This window comes from Triticum aestivum, chromosome 7A, assembly GCF_018294505.1.
Source record: "Triticum aestivum cultivar Chinese Spring chromosome 7A, IWGSC CS RefSeq v2.1, whole genome shotgun sequence".
Taxonomy (NCBI): domain Eukaryota; kingdom Viridiplantae; phylum Streptophyta; class Magnoliopsida; order Poales; family Poaceae; genus Triticum; species Triticum aestivum.
In genome coordinates, this window is record NC_057812.1 from 198,687,471 (window position 1) to 198,700,213 (window position 12,743).

At 41.6% G+C, this 12,743-nt stretch overlaps 1 long non-coding RNA gene across 18 annotated transcripts; it reads left to right on the forward strand.

Moving 5' to 3' along the window:
- The first annotated feature begins 925 nt into the window (after positions 1 to 925).
- On the forward strand, positions 926 to 11,028 carry LOC123150500 (uncharacterized). Of its 18 annotated transcripts, none has more exons than XR_006475138.1 (13): positions 926 to 1,436; positions 1,528 to 2,207; positions 2,724 to 2,811; positions 3,034 to 3,217; positions 4,018 to 4,130; positions 4,553 to 4,860; positions 5,851 to 5,975; positions 6,169 to 6,280; positions 7,007 to 7,062; positions 7,864 to 8,078; positions 8,333 to 8,433; positions 9,441 to 9,508; positions 10,566 to 11,024. It is a non-coding gene; the product is annotated as an uncharacterized lncRNA (long non-coding RNA). The 18 variants fall into 18 exon arrangements; XR_006475136.1 differs by lacking the exon at positions 10,566 to 11,024 and adding an exon at positions 9,580 to 9,995; XR_006475137.1 differs by lacking the exon at positions 10,566 to 11,024 and adding an exon at positions 9,709 to 9,995.
- Positions 11,029 to 12,743: the final 1,715 nt, after the last annotated feature.

Here is a 12,743-nt window from a genome sequence, read left to right on the forward strand (position 1 = left end):
ATGATATATATTTGACATTCTGGATGCAATTTTTTCCCATATACTTGGTCAAAGTTTGTGAGATTTGACTTTTAAAAAAATCTATATGCGCTACATTTTGAAATGAACGGAGTATTTGATTCTATGATTTCTATCAGTACAACATGCATTATCTATTTTCATGCCCTGTGCTTTTTATCACTATTGCTCTTTTTAAGTCGCTTTTGTTCTTGGCAATTGATTTTGTCACTATTTCACAATCGAACTACAATCACACTTTTGCTACTAATAAATTTTGTCGAGTAAGTAGTTGTTTTTGGTTGTGGTTGAATTGACAACTTAACTGCTAAGAATTATAAATATTACTCCCTCCGTTCCCAAATACATATCTTTCTAGGCATTTCAAATGGACACAACATACGGATGCATGTAGACATATTTTAGAGTGTAGATTCACTCATTTTGCTCCGTATGTAGTCACTTGTTGAAATATCTAGAAAGACAAATATTTAGGAACGGAGGGAGTATTAGGCTTCCTTTATGTCGAGTCAATATATTTAAGTTATAATATTCATGTCGAAAGACTGTTGTGTTCTCCTACATTTCTGGGTTATCGGAGGTGCTTGCTTCTGTGCAGAGCGACCACACGCTCTGCTGCGAGTGCTGCTAGGTCCACATCAAGAGATAAGAGAAGGATGTTCCTACAAGCCTCCTCAAAGATCAGCGATTCTGGGCCGTTGGATCAGTTCTCTTGATGAGTTTTGGGCCGTTGGATCGAGAGGTGGGAGGATCTGGGCCGTCGGATCTGGAAGAAACACTACTGAAATGAATAGTAATGGCAACAGAATGTAAATACCATGCCCCCACCAGGGCATTTCGGTCATTTCACGTGGTGGGGGTATAAAAGGGTCGGCCGCTCCTGTAACGAAGACCTAGCCTCCTCCTCCCTCGCTCGCTCCTGCAGCCGCCTCCCTCCTTCCTCGCTCACTCCTCATCCGGCAACGGCGGCGGTGGCTCCCGCGCCCGTCGTCTCCTCCCCCCCACACTCGCCGCCGCCTCCTCTCCTCCCCCGTGCCCCGCTCATCCCGCCTCGCCGCCTCCTCCTCTCCTCCCCTGCGTCCCGCTCCTCCCGCCTCGCTGCCGCCTCCTCTCCCCTTTCTGTCTCGCCGCCATGCCTTCCTGCCCTGCCGCCGCGCCTCTCTCCAATCCCCGCCCCGAGCTCCACCGCATCCATACCTGCTCGTTGGCAGCAGGTGGGGCTCCACCTCGTCTAGCCCAACACGGGGAGGGCCAGGACGGGAGCGAGGCGACGGCGAGGTCTCTCTCTCTCACCCGTTCTTCTCCTTGCGCATCCTCTCCTTGTCGTCGGACAGCGCAGCCGTTGGCTCTCTCCTTGGGATCGGGCAGGGGCATCCCGGGGAGGGATTGGGCTGACAATGGATTTGGTGTGGCGTGAGGTTGGTTGAGGTTCTCGTTTGGTGCATGTTTTTTTCTCGGTTTTGATTCTTCGGCTATTCATCTTAGGTGCTCATGTGGTACATGATGCAGGTCTACGGCTGCTGTTGTTTCTTGCTCCCGATGAAGATTCCGATGATTTGTGCTCCGGCTCTACTTCGAGCGAGCGCGCTGATTCCTGCTAGGTGAGCTTCTCGTCCTCCTATGTTCCTGATCCTCCCCCAGTCAGCGCACCCACGCCAGTTGCTGCGACCCGTGCACCCATGATTGTTGTGCAGTAGATTAGAATCAAGATTTTGGTTGAGAGAGAGAGAGAGAGATAGAGAGAGGATCATGATCTTCCTTGGCTCATGTAATCAGATTTAAGGACACTCTATTTATAGTAGATAGGCAGATGGTCCATTGCTGGCTTGCTAAACCTGTGTGGCAAATGTCTGTGTGTATTTATGCAAGGTATAGCTTTCTGTATAAGCAATACACCTTTATCTATACATATAGCAACCTCTTTGAATTTTTCTTCTTCTAGGAGATGATGCTGGAAACGATCACATTTATGAAGTTATGCTCTGCTTTGGCTCATGTTTATATCTTAATCCAAGTAACTGGTTCTCTCTTTTTTTGAACGAGGTCCGTCCTGGTGGAGCTCTAGACAACATTACGATAACCACGTTGATGTTCCAAGCCTCACATGAGTTATAGTAGTAACTATAAATGTTTAGATATGTTGGAGTGCTCGCCTGGATAATGATGAGAGGTGAAGAGACGCACAAAAGGTAAATATTTGCACATGTATACGGGTACTTAATTTAACATGATCTGCATAATCTGAATCTGTAGTTTTGCACTATTCTTTGATGGACTATCCATTTATGTTCACTATTAGTCTGTTGTGGTGAAGTAATCAATTTAAGAATCAAAACTGCACATACCTGGCATCAAGTGTTGTCATCCACATGGGCGGTTAATCCTGGTCTCTTTACTGCTTTGTAGATGTTGAGATGTGACCTCGAATGCTTCGGTTTGGGTGGTTATGTGGGCGGAAACAATGACCACTGATCATAATTGTAGATGTTTTGGATCTCAGCCATCCTTTTATTGCTATGAGGGATTATATTTTTTGCTTCTATATATGAGCTAATTCTCTATTGTGAGGAATGAGTGTGTGACCCATGTTACCTGCTACTGTAGCTTGGCATTCCTTCTACATGATGAAGACGAGAGCATGCTTGTTTTTCAAGTAACTCTCGCTTGCTTTCAATTGATTTTCAGCTGCATTGTCACTTTGTCAGGAACCTGTGGTCTGAAAGAGCTAATTTGCAGAAATTTCATCCACCCGTCAAACTGCAAATCAGTGTTTGGTTGTACCAATGCTTCCTGGTATGTGACCTCTGTCTGAGATATAAAACATTTTGTTCGTCCTGTTATTTTCATGCTGATGCTTGGCTTATGAGGTTACAGATCGACTTGAGATATGTTAAGATTTTTTTTCTGTTCATCTTAGTTGAATTTAATATAAGATTTAGCTAATACATAGTGGTCTTTATGTGATACATTAGTTAATAATCGATAACTAATCACTCCACTTTTATTTTAATACAGAAATACATGCAAGCATATCTACTCAGAAGGGGAAAAGCAGGAGTTGAATCATCAATAGGAATCTGCCATGTAATTGATCTTATTGGCTCAGAAAGAAAATTGGCTGTTGGTCACAGTTGTTTACCAAGTATACTATTTTTTTGCCTACAAAAACTTCTATGATAAGCGACATGTGCAGTTGCAGGTGAAACTATTAACTTGATGTTAACACTACTATGCATGCCAAGATCTATGTTTCCGTTCACTTTTGAAAGTAAACATGTTGTTGCTACAATTTTAGGCTGGAATAGCTGAAACCTGTAGTAGATAAAACAATACTCCCTCCAATTCAAAATGAGTGTCAGGATTTTAGTGCAAATTCGAACTAAAACTACGACACTTATTTTGGATCGGAGGAAGTATTATTTATCCAGTGAAAGATTTTAGATTCTTGCAGGGTTGCTGCCTGCTGAAACATGTATTTCTGAATAGCTTATGAACAATGTATTTTTGAAATAATAAATAATGAAAAGCAAGTGGTTACTTTACCTGAACCCGTAGAGGTACTTGTATTGTAGTATACATGTTACCTGCTCTATTTTCTCTATTTTTGTTGGGTTGGAGTAGAGTGCGTAGGTTACCGATCCTATATACCAGTGTATAGCAGGCAAAAAAACTTTTGTTGAATTACCTTTTAACCTAAATTTGTTTAGGAAACTTATACTAACCTTTATTCTCTGTTAGTTGCATCAGCCTGCATGTATTAGCCTGCATGTATTTTAGCTGTGGCTCCTTTATTCTCAGTTAGTTGCATCAGCCTGCATTTATTATGTCCTTCCATGCCTACTTACATGAGTGTATCACTTGTATTGTTCATGGTGTCTGGCGGCTGATCATTATACAACCGTTGTGGCCTCTCAATAAATGTTAGGATGATAGAGAGATTGATCAGTCTTTCTTGGATAATATATGGTTTGACTTATTTTTTATATATATTTGCTTCAGATATAGGCCTGGTACCATATCTTTTCTCGCTGGACATACCTTCCGACGACGAGAGTGATGACTTCTATCCCGCTCCTCTCCCAGCAAGGCATCACTACCTCCCTCCTGCAAAGGTACCCGAAGACCTTCTTGGACTCTTATTCAGTGTTTCTCTTTTTTTTACACAACTATGTGGTGCTTAGTGCATATGACATTCCCTCCTGTCAATTAATTATGAAAGAAAGAGAGGGAGAGAGGATCATGTTCTTGATTGGGTCCAATACTCAGGGTTGGTAGTGTTTATAGGAAATGGTTATATTTTACAGAAAAAATGTGTCTTTGTTGACCAGTTTTGCTCGAGATAAAAAATTCTTGCCTACTATTGGTGTCAAGCTCTCGCATCATAAAATTCGTTGTTATGCCGATTCATAAAATTATTTGCTTTGTTCTGGAACTGCAAGTTAATTCATCCATCCATGGATGTTGCATACTGTGAGTGAACCAAACAGCTACCTTATTCATTCCTAAAAAGTCAGCCACCTTGTTGGTTTTGCAGGAGCGAATCAGCAACGCTACTATAGCAGCCCAGCACAACCGCCAAGCCAGGGCCGGCCTACTTAACCTGACAGCTTTGCTGGGCCACTTCGTGTCTCAAGCTGCGGCAGAGGGGGAAATCCAGGCAGAGCACGCCATCTCCATCGCCGCGACTCGCCCTCCTGTCCGCGTCTCCCTGCCCCTTCTCCTCTAGCAGGAGGAGCACGAGCCAAGGCGTGCCACCTCCGATTCTGCAATGCTTCTAACGGCCAGCTCCGCAGCATTCCATTCGATCATCCGTCCGATTGATTCCCTTGCTCCAGCCGCTAGGTACCAGCAGCATTCCATTGGTTTATTTTATGTATAATAGCGTGATAAAACAGTGATGTGTATGCAGATCTATAACAGTATATGATGCTTTTGATTGTAGTATAGGTAATCAGGCCTTTTTGGTGCATATACCTAGCTCTGATTGGTTATGTGGTTTCTCTAATTATTCAAAATTAACCGAATTAATGTGACCTTGTTTGAAATTTTAATCGAGAGTAAACATTCACAGAGACCTAATTAGGATTGACTAAACTGCTCTTATGTATATATGTTTGTTACTTCCTTTGCATGTTGTTCTTATCTCGCTGAACATGGTGGTGCTATTGTGAGGATCTCATGTCTCTCTCACCCTTATGTGTTTATCTCTGTTGGTCCCGTTCCCCTTTTGCTAATCAGTAATCACTCATGCCTGCTAGATCCACTAAGGTTTTTCTTGGTTTTTTAGTTGTGGATTACTGTTAAGAATGATTGCCCTTATTAATAAGGATTTAAATGTGTTGTTCCAGATCCACATGGGTTGGTTTTGAGTTATTTGTTTGGGTTAGAAAATTGTCAAAGTATGCATATATTAACATTTAGAGAAAACTTTGCATGTGTTTATTCTGGGTTGTAGTTCAGAGAGCGCTTCCATGTCGTCGTGAGTGCTGGGTGCTGCTCTGACATGCTTGGGTTGTAGTTCAGAGAGCAATTCTGCCATATTACATTACCATGGATAACATGTATTAATCTGTTAAGCTTTTCTTGCTACATAGGACTGCTTGTAGACTCGGTATGATTTAGTTGATTGTTGGTTCTTGTGCCTAGGACCAGATCGGTCCTTTGTTGTTGTCTATGGCTTTAGTAGCTTAATATCACCTATTCCTTTTATGGTGCATGCCCTATGTGGAAGACTTGTGTAAATGTATACCTTGCAAGGTACTGTTTACTCATGGTTCGGTTTAGGGGACTCGGAGCACCGGATTGACTGATGACAGGATTTTGGTTGCGCAGATGAGCTGGAGATGTCGGATGTGTCCACGGTGTTGAATGTGCCTCAGGATCTGAATGAACTGCAGGCTAGGCATACCACTCTCTTGTCCAGCGCCGTTCTTTGTGTGTGTGCCTCTAATTCTTAGGTACGTCCGTAGCCCCATTGTGCCTTCCACTGGCTATTTCAATTTCAATAATTTTTTTTGTTTTTGATCTTACAAGTTGACACCATCTTACTGGCCCTTGATTTTGAGAGGGCCAAGGAATTTCCTTGTTACATTGTTAGCATGAGAACCGTCTTTAGCAAAACAATTGATACTTACACTTCTCTGTGAAAAGTTTGTTTCAGATCTCGGAAGAACCAAAAGATCCTCTGCACTGCACACTTTCGCCAATGCCTGAAGATGGCAAAAACAGGAAACCTTCAGAAATTATTTTGCTGCAGCAGCTGGTAGGCAATGAGCATTATACTTTATCTATTTTATACACTTTGATTTGATTAGGTAACTCAGGGCTTCGAAGTTGTCGAGAATAAACAAACCTGACATCATTCATAGTAATTTGGATACTTCAATTCCTACAAATTGTTGCATGATGCATTATTCCAGGTGAACAAACATACAATTGTTACGGTGAATCTACTAATCAGGCTTTTTGTTTGTTGCTGCTAACACTTCCGATGGAAAATTATACTAATAGACTGGAACATGAGTGCATGTTCGTCTTGGATAGAATTAATCTCACTTCCTTGCATCCTCTGAGTTCAAAAACAAAACATGGATGTCTCGATAGTGGTCATAGAAGCACTCTTAATTTATGTCCAATCTCAAGAGTCATGCACACTCGAGAAGTTTTTCTTAGCAATAACCAAGGAACATTATCATATATTATTGATCTTTTAGTTCCAGTACTGTTTTGCATAGTAGTATGGCTTCACTGCATTTCTGTATATTGTTTGTATCCACATATATATTACTGATCTTTTGGTTCCAGTACTGTTCAGTTGTGTATTAGTATGGTGTAGATTGCAATTTAGCTTCCTACACTCATTGCTTTGCTTAGTTAAATTTGTAGGACAGCCCAAGTATATTAATGTGCTTATATTTTCTGTACTTTATTTAGACAAATTTTATGGAGGAAGAAATAATCTTTTTCTGATAAATTGTTTTATGTGCAGAACAATCACCGCATGTTGTAGCAAGGCCCACATAAAGATGATGTAGTCATGCATAGGTAACTGATTCTGCCAAAATGATACTCTAGATATGGTCCCACTTATTTTGGTTCACAAAATGCAATAGGTAAGGAATTCATTTATTTTAGTTCCTGAATAGGTTACTATTTGTAGTGTCAGTGCAAGGCAAGAAATTATGTAGTTGTCGCCCAGCCGCAGGCGAGAAGAAGGGTGCATCATCTGGGGTCATGTATCTGGCTACAGTTCTTATTCTGTGAAAAAAGTATAACTTTAAGCTTAGTTGTAGTTTTACCATAGTATCCTAGGAGATGATATGCCTTCAGTATCCAGTTACTACATGTCTCTCATTTTCTTTTCTTGATACAATGTTAGATCCATGATAGTACTCTTTTTTGGTGGATTTGCTTTGTATTAAACCCTAAGAATAGTTAGTAATAGTTGTGCTTTTGCTCGTGTCCTCTATAACGATGCCTATCTGTGTGGATGATGTCCTTCTTCTGGGGTGCATGGATAACGAGGCTTCCTACTGCCAGCGTGTTTATATGTATATTATGATCATGCTATCTCTGCTTGTGTTAAAGGAGCCCTTAATGATACTTAGCTCTAAATTTTATATACTACTTGCTCTTCAATAACTGTATATACTATGAACGGCCCGATCTTGTTTTGTTCATAGCTTGCTTCACGATAGAGTTGAATTATTTCTGAAAAAAGGTTATTCCATGTAACACCTTGGGTTTCCCATTCTGCATTATTTATCTCTTGTTTCTGATGAGTATTCTGTCTTCTAATCTTTTCTCCGGAGGCTATCTAATATTTGATGATTCCTATTTCTACAGATGGAGTTCAATCTTGTGTCCCTGCTTCGTCAGGGAAATACCATTTGGTGTATCTGTGGGTATGTCTCACGACTATGGCAGCACCGACGGCACACTGCTCTTCCGGCCGCCCTTGAGCCCACGTGGCTCGCCAGATCATGCGCAGTCCCAGAGCAGCACGCAGCTCGCCGGTCCGATTCGTGCCACCCACGCCAACCTGAGATCCGCCTCTGCAGGTATGAACTCCCCTCCAATGTCCTCTTCTCCTCCATCCATTATTTCTCTATTTTGTTCAACTTGTTAGCCAAAGGGTTCAGATTCTTGCCATGATTGATTGTTAGTCTTTGTACATGAATGGATTAAGATGTGATGTGAGACGAGAGCTAGCAACAAATGTGCTTGTTCTACATATAGGTGCACTTCTTTAGTTGGTGCTTGTTATAATATTGAAACCATGTTACTCTTTACTGCACTATGACGTGATGGCCAGATCGTCGCGAGCCCCTACCCCGACCCCAAGGTTGCTGGCAGTGTCAACCCCGACGGCGAGGTCACCGTCACCCCCAACCTTGACGCCCAGGCCAGCAGAAGGTACATTTGATTGCTGGTACATTTGTTGTCTGAAGGCCCAAAGTTTTTAAATCTAACTGAAACCAAAGCCTTGTGATTTATCCAACTGAAGATCCAAAGCTTGTAGTTAAAATGATAGTTAGGTGGTACAAGGACCGGCATCATGTGTACCTCATTCATGTGGATACTAAAATGTGCTCCCATCCGCTATTTTGCTAGGACTTCTTTGTTCTCTTTCTTAATGGAGTCGTTGATAAGATAATTTTTATAATGTTGTAAGACCGTAGAGAACATATGTTTCATAGTTAGTAGAATTGAGAACATTGTACATTGTACATCTCGTGATGTTAACAAAGATGTTCTCAGTTCTCCTTAATTTGGTCTGCCTAAGCCATAGAAAATGTGTCCACTGCCTAATCAGGTGTTTAGTAATTCATTTTTAGAGTGTGGATTTTGTTTCGTCACGTTAGTAAAACCAGTAGCACCATGGATCATTTTGGTACTGCTAAAATTTGGTCTTCCATAAGAGAATGGTTTGTGAACAACATTTTATTTTGATGGATCTATGGAATTGATTTTAAAAACATTGTGGACTTGAACTGTTGTATGACAGGGTTAGTATTGGTTGCCTATTCTCACCAGCCAAAAAATTGTACAATGCACTAATAAAGGGAAAACATCCGATCAACAATCAAGAGTGTCTCGTGACAAAGTTTTGGATTTGCATTTGTCACCTACTATGTAGAGTATCTATTTGAAACATTACAAACCCCAACATTGGTCTTTCCATTAACTGTTTCACTAACACCCAGAGTTGGTACTGGTCTTTACATGAAACAATGAAGTGTTGATCGTATTGTATATTGCAGAAGGTAGATTAAATGAGGTGACCTACTTTCTCACTACTTATTTGCCATTGACTTTCTTAACCATCATCCTATGCCTTCATGTTTGTTAGGGTTCATATTTTGTTGCATTAACTAAAGCACCGTGTTTTGTTATTTTACTCCTCTGTTCATTTTTATAAGGTGTGGATGGAAGAGTGACAATAACTACAGGTTGGTCAAAGATTGAAAGAAATTCTCCTTTAAATTAGGTTGGTCAAAGACATGTATGTTTCTTTGGTCTACAGAACGTCAGTTTACTAATCGTGCTAAACGTTTCCAGGAATATGTTGCTTGTTGTTAGTTTACTAATCTTGCCTTCTTGATAGTTCCTTGGTCACTGTAGATGTCTATTGTTGTAAAAATGTTGAGATATCTTCTCGAGGAATATGGTTTTTTTCTTCACTTTCAGGCCAATGCTACTCAACTTTTCTTTGAGCGACCTTTTCTTTGAGCGACGAGGAATTTCAACCGTCCTTGGCGAAGGACTACTATCTGATTGTCACTAGCCTCCTGTCTAAATGCTTCGCTTTCAATATTTTGTATTGTCTTGCTGCCTATGTGCTACTCAAGCCTGATCTATTAAACATTACTTGGCCTATTCCTTTGTGCCGAGCTTGATGTGGCTCAATTGTACTCTATGATATGTATTTTGATTGGAAAATTCACGAGGTTAAAGATTTGCATTGTTTTTGGTTTTGAACCGTGCATTGATTACATACTTCAGGGCGTGCTTCTTACTGATTTAGCATTACCTGCTTGACAAAAGGTTAGGACCGGCACCCTCGCGCCAAGGCGCGTTGCCGATCTAGTCAATATGAGCGGCACAGCCTCCTCTTCACGGAGCTTGATGCCTCGGACGATGAGGCGCTGGAGATGCCAAAGAGGCACACGCGGACTGCTCCGGCTGGTTCCCATCGATCGCCAACAACGATGAGGCCTATAGATCCAGAAGTTAACACTAAAGCAAATTTAATTTTCTTAGAATTGAGTTCTAACAACTTTCTTGAAACCAATGATAAGTCACGTGCAAGTACTCTTTCTATTTTTTTACTTCGCATATAAGTTTGTCTTTAGTCAAACTTCATCAAGTTTGACCAAGATTATAAGAAAAATATATCAACATTTACAATATCAATTCAATATCATTAGATGCATCATAGAAATAACTTTCATATTCTATATCTTCAGTGTTGTTGATGATGATATTGTTTTATGTAAATTTGGTCAATTTTATGAATTTTGATTCGAGACAAGTTTTATATGCAGAGCGCGAAGAGGGAGTACGAGTGTCTCTCCGTATATATGCAGAGTTGTGGTGTTTGGCAGTGATGACTTCCCGTCTGCGTGATTCTTTAAGGTTTGCCGGAATCTGGCAGCGGGGCTACCGGAGCGGCTGCGACGGTGTGCCATCGGCCCATCTTGGAGTTTGGAGAGGTGTGACATCTCAGGGACCTAGTTGCAATTTATTTGTTTTTCAAGGGTGTCTTGTATTGTTGGTATGTGGTTAACACTATAGATCCTAGGGTCTTTTTGAAAAAATGTAGCTCAAACCACGAACGAATTTTGTCTCGAAGGGAGGAGGTCGATCGAATTTGAAAAGGACGATAGGAGTATAACGTTGTCGGAAGGCATGCAGAGGTGTGTCTCCGATGGGTCTCGTGAGATTCGGTCAGTGTTGGTCTTCGATGGATCTCCATGGATCCAGTCTTGGTGCAACTACGTTTGTGTGTCTACAAGTTTGATTCTTCTGATCTACGTTTCTCTTCATCGGCAGCGTTTGCTTTTTTTGTGCTCTGGTCCTGTGGGGCTTAGCACGACGACTTTCTGACTGTCTACTACAATGAGTTTTGTCCTGCTCCGGTGAAGGAGTGGCGATGGCGGCGCGTCTTCGGCTCGCTCCAGTGCTTATAGTCGTCGTTAGGTGGTCAATTGACTTGGATGTAATTTTTTTTCTAGTGTTTTTTCACTGTCATGACAATTGATGGATAGATAGATAGGAAGTTTTCTTGATTTTTTTTAAAGGATGGTAGTACCACTCCACTACATTTTTGTACTACTACAACAATAGTACTACTCCACTACTTTTTTTTCCGCAGATGGTAGTACCACTCCACTACAAGTAAAGCAATGGGCCGATCAGATTCGTAGGCTTTTTATCACTAGCACGGGATCAACAGCAGCTCTTTTACGTTTTCAATCACCCCTATTTTATATTTTTATTATATCCCTCTGGCGGTCTAGCCTATAGTAGACCAAAAGTTGATCCACCGCCGGCCAGCAGTCTATACAATCTGCACCCGACGAGGCTTGCCGCCACCGCCGCATCGAGGTTTCGTGCGCGGTGCCGCGAGGGGACAAAATTACTGTTCTGACCTAAAAGGCTAACAAAATCTCTATTTGACCTCGTTTCAAAAAAATTGATTTTGACCTCTTTAGGTGACGCCAACATCCCTGGCGTCTGGGTTGCGAACCAGACGCCAGGAACCCTGGCGTCTGGCCCCTGGCCCGCACTGCTCGCCTGCCCGTTGACCTGTTAACGTGGCAAAGGGGTCAGACGCCAAGGACCCTGGCGTCTGGCCCTGGTAAGTGGATAACGCACGGAAAAGTGTGTGGGACCCATCCCACACACTTTCCCCAATCCACAACCCGAGCTTGAAGAACACTTGGAGCTCCCACACTCTCTCCCACCCCTCAAGCTCCCCCTCAAATCCTCTCCAAAAGGTGCATCCCTTAGGTGGATCTTTCCATCACTTTGTTGCTCTTGGTAATCTCCCCCAAATCATCCAATTATTTTTTGTTAAATCTTGTTATTTTGGTTGCATTTTATACATGTTGGTGGAACCCAAGTTTTTGTTTTCTCCCTTATGTTAGTGTGAATGGCTTGGTTAACTTTGATAATATAGTGATATGCATGGTGTGTAGTAGGAATATATGCTTGTTGAGTAGAAAGATTGGGGGTTAGGGTTAGTTAGTGAGTGATTAGGGTTAACTTTGCTTAGTGTGTGTTAATTAGTGATACTTTTTTGACCATGGCAATAGTGTTGATATGATTTGGATATAATGAGATGTATTTGGATAAACACCAATTCTCATTGAAGTCTTAAATACATTCATGCTATTTTTAGATGGAGGGACTTGTTAATGCGCATTACATGGACAAGGAGGCATTCTTGAGTAACAATGCCGACACGGGTGAGGAACCATTGGTTTTTGGTACAAGCCCTAGCTATGAGGATGTTGTTGCAAAAGTGAGACAAGTCTTAAAGTGGATGGACACCAATGTTGATGTTAAGTTAATAGGAAGGTATGATGTTGGAGTTGGAGCCAAATCTCGCTTGAAAAGTATGCCTATCACCTCGGATTTGCATTGGGATGTATACAAGGAAAAAGTTTCCCAATCGGAAGACAAGTCACTTGAATTGTTTGCCACCAAGGTTGAATCTC